Source organism: Montipora foliosa, chromosome 5, assembly GCF_036669935.1.
Source record: "Montipora foliosa isolate CH-2021 chromosome 5, ASM3666993v2, whole genome shotgun sequence".
NCBI lineage: Eukaryota > Metazoa > Cnidaria > Anthozoa > Scleractinia > Acroporidae > Montipora > Montipora foliosa.
The window spans coordinates 23628687-23636186 of NC_090873.1; positions in this window are offsets into that span (position 1 = coordinate 23628687).

Consider the following 7500-nt stretch of genomic DNA (forward strand, 5'->3'; position numbering starts at 1 on the left):
CTTTAACTACTTTTCCTGAGTCTTTGAAAAGGAATCCTACCATAACCAGTGCATCTTACCGTCCACTGATGATAATGCAGCATACTCTGTTCATATGAGCCCACCACTTAATTTCACAGACTATTGCCAAAGTAACCCCTGCTGGAACTGCGAAAATGGCGCGTTCGATTCTCTTAAAATAAATATACTCCGTACTCTGGTAGTTAAGGCGGAGAGACAGCCATAAGCCAATAGGGACCTTAAGAACCGACGACGAGTTCGTGGACAACGACGACCAGAAGTGTAAATACACCTCAAGTGCCCTCTGCGCATAACAACACTGTTGCAATTTTGCCGTCGAGGAGTTAACGTAAGTGTTTTTGTCTCCTTTCTCCATATTTTATGGCTCCGTTTTAAATATAGGCCATGTAATTAAATTTGTTCTCGTTTTATGTTTCTTCGAAGCTGTTTTTTTTCGCTTTAATTGAAAGTTCCTTTCATTTTACATTGTATTTGTAGAGTCGCAAGCATGAAAAGATGTCTCAAGGCGGGAAAACAACAAAGAATATGTACGTACAATAATTTGCATTCTTTGCAGCGAATTTTATTCTTTTGGAGTAATCTTGTTAGTAATCAAATGGCATAGTAGTTTGTTTCGTGCATGCTTTGGTTTCACAATTTCAAATACATTTGAATTCAATGTTGATCTCTGATTTGATTTAAGGTGGAGGAGAAATACTTTAGTAAATATTATTTAATATTATTTATTACTTGATCACTTCCACGTTGTATGTACTAGAATTCATTTATATTTCTACCCCTTTTTCGAATTCATAGTAATTGTCACTTTTGTTGGTCGGGTAGTTTTATTCGTAATAAAAAAACTAAATATTCGTCAACCATTTTACTCCAATCTTCGGTTGATTCGCCGGTTCAGTGTTCATTTCACATTCTGCTAGTCCATGAAAGGATGTCTTTACTTTTTTCGCAATGTTAAACTTCTTCTGAACTCTTTTCAGAAACAGTCAATCATAATGGAGTGAGAAACATGATATCCTCCTTTGTCGGGAAGTTTTTGTGTTACAACCCTTTCAGCATCTCTACAGGAGCAAAGAGAGGGGTGAGGTGTGGGCAAAAATTGCTTTCAATTTAAGAACCAGTCCACGTAACGTTCAAGTAATTTTGGAAATGGCCAGATACAACCCTACCTCAAACTTTGCATGCTGAAAGGTATTCATGAGTAAGTAATCAAATGGCCATCAATTAGTCTCCTTAATGATATGTGGTCACGTGACAGCTAATTAAAGTTTTAGCCCCTTGGAACCATTTTTTTTAAGATAAAATTTTCCAATAATGGCTAACTTGTTATGTCTCTTGCCAACACACAAGCAACAGTATCTTCAATCAATTTACACTACATTACTGTTCAACCCTTCTACTTTATAAATATGCTTGTCTTTTTTCCAGGGTCTTCTTAACAACAGAGAAACAATTTCAAGCAAAGATGATGGTTTAACAGTGTTGAAAAAGGGGCATTTTTGGTTAATTTCAATGGAAATAATTTGCTAGAAGGATTCTGAATTTCTGAATGCTACCTATATAAAAATAGAGCCAAAGGGTTGTAGTTTTAATAAATATAAAGAAATCTGCGGGCAATGTACTTTGAGGTGCAAAACGAAAGAGCTAAAATCTGGGTATTATCTCAATTAACATCTTCACTAAGTGGCTGATAAAGACTAGCGTTCGTTCTCAAGAACTCAAGAATAAATTATACCTTTGCAAACGCAAGCTGGTCGCTAGAGTATGTAAAAATTATCATATGGACTACTCTAGCCTTCGTGTTCGACAAAAAATGATTTTCTTGACCTGGATGACAAGCGTTTGCCCACCCCTCCCCAGATAGTTATCCGGCAGTGCTGTTGTAAGCAAGACCTGGTGAGGAATTTTTGTTGTTGTTGTTGTTGTTTTTTGTTTATTGAAATCTATTACTAAATCAAAGTAATGCAACACATTAACACTGTAAATGGACTATATAAACTCTGAATTTGCAAGGAAGCATGTGTGTGCGTAACACAGGGTGATCGCTTCACTTCAAGCAACACCTATAAGAGCATCGCATTCTCCATCAATTTCATCAATGTTATAAATTACGAAAAAATGCAGTTTTAATTCATTCTGGAAAAGTTGCTTTTAAATTATTTTGCTTAAATAACAAATGCGACTACCCTGATTCGGAAAAGATAAACCAAGTTTAACTTAATTTATCAGTTTCATCTTATGAACAATTCGTCTGTTCGATTGTGCTTGAATACATGCTTCTCAAAGAAGCATTTTGTTACCTTGAAACAGACCGAAAAACGTCTATATACTTAAAAAATACTTGTACTAACACCGCTGAGAACGAAATTATGTAAGTAACTACAAGAATAACCAGTTTCACAAGCAATATTTCCTAGTATGTCGCTCGACTTACCTGGGTAAACAGACTTCCGCTGGCCCAATTAATTAAAATGCTCAAATAATTTGATTCCGTCCAGTCCAAATCCTCGATGTTTATCCCGCTAGATTAATATTGAGATGTGACTTCCTCGTTTTTGCCAGATAATTGATGCCATTTAACTTTTATGTCCAAGGAGTAATGTGTTAAGGCTCGAACGCACACTACGGTTGTAGACTTCTTCCACGCGAACAGGTGTTCCATTTCTCTCTTTACAGAAACAATGCAGTTTAGCTGCTTAATGTTCAACTCACAATATCATGGAGCTTAAAGGAAAGATTATATGCTTCGAACATGAAAGCAAAATGGATCAAAACCTTACCAGCGAGGCAAAATGCTTACCATCATCTAATTTGTTTGGATCTAGCCGATCCATGCATTTGAGGGCAACCCTAAAAGCAGGAATCCGGAATCCGGAATCACAGTCATTGTTTTACCAATACAGAGAGCAAAAACTATCCTAAATATTCATAAAAGCTAACCTTTAGCCTAAAAACGTTTTTTTAGGCCTAATTAGGCCTAAGGTTAGCTTTTATGAATGTTTAGGATAGTTTTTACTCTCTGTATTGGTAAAACAATGACTGTGATTCCGGATTCCGGATTCCTTGTTTTAGGGTTGCCCAGCATTTGATGGACAGCTGATGGCTCGTCAATTTCGGGAACAATAGTGCGAAAAATGAAATCAACGGAAATAAATTTAAACCGTTGAACTTGTCCCGTTTTTGCTAAGGACTAGCATTTAGGGCGTTAACTGATGGGTGTTGATTTAATATGGAGACGTGCAGCTTTGGAGAAATTCTCGGATCAAACTGTGGCCAAATCATCCCTCTGGGGAAAGATACTTTTGTGGACGAAATTATCTCGCTTGAGTATTGCAAAAAAGACATTCTCGGGCATATGAAACAGTTGCAACTTAGTCGCTCAGAAATAACAACAGAGGCCGAGTTAATTCTTTGTAGAGCAGGTAAGACTTTTTTCTTTTCATTTCAGATGTGTCGTTGATAAACTATAAATGTCCACAATAAAACAAACATTATCTTGTTTTCTTCCAAAGGAATTTTCAAATGTTCACAAGAATCGTTTAGCACATACAAAATATGTGCACAACACAGGCACGGTTTGGGAATCGGTTGGCGAGGGAAAAGAAAGCGCTGCCAGGTACCACAAGAGCTATCGAATCACAAAGAAAACCCACCCATTGCTGACCGAACAATCGACAAGAAACACTCGTGTATAATCAAGTCGATAACGGCAAAGTTAGTTCCTGTTGGATCAGGTATGTTCGTCTATTTGACCTGCACTTCGGGAAATCTGTTGTTTATATAGCTATTTTCCCTGTCAACTGCATATAAACTAGCTGACCGTTTTAGTGGTTTAGAGTTCATGCGTCTGTGCAAAATCAGGGGTAATGCGGATTTTATCAAAGGTTTGGGTAAAAGGAAAGTAATTAGGAGACAGTTATTAATATATTCCTATATAGGAATATTAGTCAGTTCTAAGCAAAAGGCGTCAAAAGTAATGTAAACTGTTGCTACTTACTTTAAGTCGAACGAAGGATGTCACTGACACGAAGTTGAACTCTCTGATTTTAATACTGATTTCATGTTCTAAAAAATAGCCGTTTATGAAATTTACATGTCACGCCCCTGCGTTGCGTGACTTAGCATGATGAACGATCTTAAAAACTTTTACATGTACCATACTTGATATCTATTGAAAGTAACTCCCCCTGACTACGTAATTGTTGCACTAGTTATTGCTTGTTAGACTTAACAAAATCCCAAAGGTTGAAAGGCTTTTTGTCTTGTCCACGAGTCTTAATCTATTTCATAGCTTTTCATTTATTCTTTTTTTTTTTTTTGCTTGCTTGGTTTTTTTTTTATTTGTACCTATTTATTTTTCGTGTTTTTGGGTATTTCAGCTATCTGTCGGGGATGCAGAGGTATCTTTCTAGAAATGGACAGCCAGAAAGGAACAGTAAGTATTCAACGGTTTGAAATTGGAATTCACAAAGACTTGCCTATTAAAGAAACAATTTTTTTTTTTTTTTGGGGGGGGGGGGGAGGGGTGGGGGGGAGCTCAGAAGTACTTTTGAACGGTTTGTACTTCCGACAAATAGAGGCTAGTATCGGAGGCAGAGGAAAAAATGCAGTTTAATCACATAAATTATAAACGGAGTAAGTGATCGAATGAATTAAAGATCGTCGGTACTACTTGGCTAATCACCTCTCTTCTACCCTTCCCTTCCCTCCCCTCCCCTCCCTTCCCCCCGCCTCACTCATATCATTGCCACTTTGTTACGCATAATCGGTACAACACGAGGAAAATAGCTACATTTCAAGATATTCGTATAATAGTGACAATGATTCGTTATTCAACAGGAGGAGGAAAATAATGGTGCCCGAAAGGCAAAGTTAGAGTGTTGTGACATCCTCCAGGGCTTTCCAGTTGAAACACCTTGCAAGTCAGGCAGAAGGTGATCGTCCTTTTATGATCCAGGCAGCCAAGGTATCGCTGATGATTCAGACAGCACAGACAAAGAAGATGAGGAAGATGAAAGGCTTACACTTCTAAATGACATGCTGAGGCTGTCCGATAAAGAATCCATCGAACGAGTCTTGAAGGTCCCTTGGGAAAATGCTTGCAAGAAAACAAAGTCATATTATGTTGATAAAGTGCGAGAAGTGATGCAAATGGTTGTAAGCATCCTTTGTCCAAAAAGTGCTGAAATGGTGTGGCTGGAATTGCAGAGAAAGTCCATCATTCCAAATCCTATAGACGTATCGATTTCCAGTGAGTTTATTCAAGTGCTGATTGAATGCTACAAACAACCTGATAATCGTCAAACAGGACGACAGTTGCTGAGCATTGTAGCAGATAAATTGAAATTCGAGGAGATGAGGTCATTATTGCCTTCCCTAACTGAATATGAGTTCAGCATGGCAAGATTGCACAAGTTGAAATTTGGAAGAGGAATGAGAGAAGTCAATGAGTCACAGGTGCCCCGATATCGCGTCGCCCCTGAAAAGCTCGACCATTTTCTGGACTTTGTGACTAGTTCACATGTGATCCAAGATCTGCCATTTGGTACGAAAAGCTTCAAATTGTCTTCTGGCGAGGTTTTAGATATCCCAAATGTCATCCGCGTAATGGCACCTACACATGTCGTGCAACAGTATCATCAATACTGCAAGGAGATGGAGTTTCGTGATCCATTACAAAAGAGTACAGTAATGAAAGTCATGTCCGAAGCTTGTCTGGCCTCTATTCGAAAATGTCTCCAAGGCCTTGATTACTATGTTGCAGAAGGAGGAAAGGCATTTGACGACCTTGAGACAGTAGTGGATCGCCCTCTTGCTGTTTCAGCTGTGTCAGTTGCTGAAGCAGAAAGTTTAAAGAAATCTCTTAAGGATGGAAAGCAAGATGTAAAGAGTGAGTTTAAGGTGAGTAGTGTACCTTGCAAGGAAATAGCTGTTAGACACGCTCATCTGTCAAGCCACGCCCTTCTCACTCCTAACACGAACGCCGCATGATCAAGTTCCACCCGCAAGATAGTGCTGACTAATACCTCTCTTTTGCAATAAAGAGGACCAGTGTCGTTTCAAATAAATCTTTATTGAGGTGAGTGATGTTATTCAGCAAATTTAGTGACAGCAAAACGCCCTAACACTCACCCTCCCCTCCCCCATTTATGGCCATTTCATTGAGTTTAGATACCGGATTTCGGACGGAATCCGGAATATTGATAGCTAGGTGAACCTGCATTTTTTAAACAAAGCCGTTTCTTTTACTCACTACCACAATTGGACGTAAATGTTACTGAGTGATGTGCTCATTGAGCTATCCTGCGACTCAAAGTAATGAAGGTAACTTTGAAACTACCTTTCGTGTTCTTTGTTTCGTTTGTTTCCAACAGACCCATGTGATGCTGGACTCGCAATGCGCAGATCCCTGCCGAAAACATGCCTTGAGTGACCAGGAAAATGCTTGCTTTAAGGATGACCGCTCCCACGACCATGATTTAATCTCTCAAAAATGTAGAAGTCTGGAAAAGGTAAAAGCACTTTGGTATTCTGGGTTAAAGAAAAGCGTTTAGGAGAGTTGCTAATTGGTGTTAAGCAAATTGTGCAGTGACTCATACATTGTCTTGCTCTTTTGTCGAAGGTACTATCTGATGTAAATATGACGTTGAAAGCAGCAAAGAACTAAGAACAGGACGAATTTGACGAGTTGACATTTCTTGTTAGAAAGGCAATAGAAGCCGTCAACAGCTGGAAGGCACATCAGTTGCGAGTTGTGCATCAAGATCAAGCACGGCTGGATGTGATTGACAAATTGTGTAAAAGTAAGGTACTGATAACCCAGGACTTTGCGATGAAGTTCCTTCCAATGTAATTTCGAGAGGCACAGAATGACCTCTTCGGTAAACGAGGGTTGTCATGGCATATCACCGTAGTGCTTAGAAGGAGTGCAGCTAGCCAGCTTGAATCCCAGTCATTCATTCACATTCTAGAAAAGAGCCTACAAGACAGCCGAGCAGTTGTGCCAATAATGGCTCACGTGCTCACTTGTCTAAAGAAACAACATCCTGAAATTGCCGAAGCGTACTATCGCCAGGATAACGCGGGGTGATACCACCCAGCATTAACCGTCCTTGCTAGCAAAGTTATCAGTGAGCGAAATGGTATCGTCATCAAGCAGATGGATTTTAGTGATCCCCAGGGAGGTAAAGGGTCGGCTGATAGAAAATCGGCCCAGGTCAAGTGCCATGTTAAAGCGTTTAACTCTTTAAGGTAACTCGGTAACCACAGAGAAAGAGTTCGAGAAGGCCATTCTCTCAAGAGGTGGTATTAAAGGAGTTAGAGTTACTTTGGCTGATACCACAATATTCAACCCATTCAACGCTCCAAAGTTAACTGGTATTAGTCAGTTGAACAACTTCACTTTTTCCGAAGAAGGTGTTGTTGCACAAAGGGCATATGAGATTGGAGAAGGAAAGTTCTTACCGTGGTCTTCTCTTGACA